Source organism: Physeter macrocephalus, chromosome 19, assembly GCF_002837175.3.
Source record: "Physeter macrocephalus isolate SW-GA chromosome 19, ASM283717v5, whole genome shotgun sequence".
In the NCBI taxonomy this organism is placed as follows: Eukaryota; Metazoa; Chordata; class Mammalia; order Artiodactyla; family Physeteridae; genus Physeter; species Physeter macrocephalus.
In genome coordinates, this window is record NC_041232.1 from 34045198 (window position 1) to 34047773 (window position 2576).

Below are 2576 nucleotides of genomic sequence, written 5' to 3' on the forward strand. Positions count from 1 at the left end.
AACCTAAGTGTCCATCGACAGATGAATGGATAAAGAAGATGTGGCCCATATGTACAATGGAATATTACTCAGCCATAAAAAGAAACAAAATTGAGTTATTTGTAGTGAGGTGGATGGACCTAGAGTCTATCATACAGAGTGAAGTAAGTCAGAAAGAGAAAAACAAATACTGTATGCTAACACATACATATGGAATCTTAAAAAAAAACTAAAATGGTTCTGAAGAACCTAGGGGCAGGACAGGAATAAAAACGCCAATGTAGAGAATGGACTTGAGGACATGGGGAGGGGGAAAGGTAAGCTGGGACGAAGTGCGAGAGTGGCATGGACATATATACACTACCAAATGTAAAACAGATAGCTAGTGGGAAGGAGCTGCATAGCACAGGGAGATCAGCTCGGTGCTTTGTGACCACCTAGAGAAGTGGGATAGGGAGGATGGGAGCGGGACGCAAAAGGGAGGAGATATGGGGATATATGTATATGTATAGCCGATTCACTTTGTTATAAAGCAGAAACTAACACACCATTGTAAAGCAATTATACTCCAATAAAAATGTTAAAAAAAAATGAGCTAAAACCGTCTTTCATGTCAGAAAGAAAGCTACTGAAGTTTACGAAGGTCATGTTGAAATGACTTACGAGCCAACTTAAAGAAGTTCTGACAAATTAATTGAGATAATTTAAGCTCCAATGAGGATATTAATTGGAAAAGATTGAAACAGTAGATATATTTAAGCTTATGAGTTTGTATCAAATTTAAAGAAAAAAACTAAGTTTGGAGAGTGATAGGGATCCAATTAATTATCTTGAAAAGATGATATGTATATATATATCTAAGCTTTTTTATAATAACTGTACCACTTTATAACAAAATAGTTGATGAAGGGAAACATTTTTATGAAAATATTCCAACAAATAAATGAAGTCAAAGTGATGGAATTAAAATGTTATAGTTTCTAATCCCCAGTGAGTTAATGGACCCAGCCATCAAATACCAATGGTTACTAACATCCCAAAAGAGAGGTAATATCCTAATAAAGGAAAATACCACCACCTATTAACTTATTTTTAAAAAAGAAAGGAAGGAAGAAAAGGAATCTAATCAAGTCTTTAGATTTAACTACGAAGTTACAGGAAATACAGAGGACATGTGAAACATATCATGACTATCAAATCAGCAACATTCATACTCCAGGAAACTACAGTTAAAACCACTTGATTTTCCAAAATAACTAATTTTAAGAGGAAAAGAGAAGAAAGATGAAAGAAAAATGAGACAACCCAAGATTATGTTGAAAAGTGAAATAGAATGTTTTAGGATGCACACTTGGATGATAAAACCATTTTTACAGAAGCAAGAAAGTGATTCCCATAAAGTGAGGATAGTATCTTCATTTCGGGTAGAGAGTGGAACTGGTGATTAGGAAGAGTCGCGTTGAGGGTTTGTGAGTGGGGTTCTTGAAGTGGATTCTTGAATTCTTAAGGTTTTTTGATTTATAAGAATTTGTTAAATTGTAAATCTGTTTAATGGCACCTTTCTGTATCTGTGTTATAAGAAACTTTTTTTCCAAAAAAAAACTTTATTTCTGAAAAAGGTGTCCAAGCTCTTCTCCCAGGGTGCTTAAGCTGGGCTGTGTTAATACTCTAGGGAAAAAAAAAAATAATAAATCCAGAGGATTGGCTTAAGGGGTCTGTGAATCCCTCAAAATTATTTCCAAATTTATTTGTGCCCCCAAGACTAGGATCCATGAGTCAAGGAGGATAATTTCTCCCCATTTATGTTTTTATTATTTCTTACTTCTTAAGCTTTCCTCACTCAAGAAATTGGTGTCAAAGAACATCTGTTGAGGGAACAAGTTATTTCTCCAAGCAGGGAAGAGTCAGGGCAGTGGGGGTAGAGGGGACAGGAAAACATTAAAAACACAATGATAGAAAAAGATAACTGCCAACACAAAATTTTAAAGAAAAACTAAAATACAATAATATGAAGGTTATCCAATTACTTCCTTTCTCATCATTCTCTTACACTTGTTAACTTTGCTTCTAGTCTAGGTAGGTTTGATAGACTGGCTTTTTCCTCTTTGTTAACTACTTTTGGATAGTCCATCTATTTTTTCATGTTTTTTTCCCCCTTGGTTTTCTTTACCAAGGGAATTTTTAAATTTTCATTTACTGTACCTGGTCCCTCACAGTAGGCTCCTCTCTTCCCATCCAGCTAATCTCTCTCTTCTGTCAGCTTTTATTTTTACCTATAAAAAAAAGAAAAGGTGTGGACAGGGACCATGCATATTGGCATCACCTGAGCTGCTGGTCATAAATGCTGATTCCTAAGCCCAAAGTTGTCTATTGCCAATCACTAGAATAAGGACCCTCTGGAATCTATCATTTGAAAGAGTCCCTTGCCATGAGACTTAGGCACTAAAACACTAGACAGCCATTGAATAAATGTCAGCATGAGGACTCCTCTTTTTTTCCTTAGAAGACAAATTCTTCTAAAAATTCTTCTCATTCATCTTTATTTTAGCAAATACACCAATACAGTTTAACCAACTTTAATTGCCTATCATACAGTT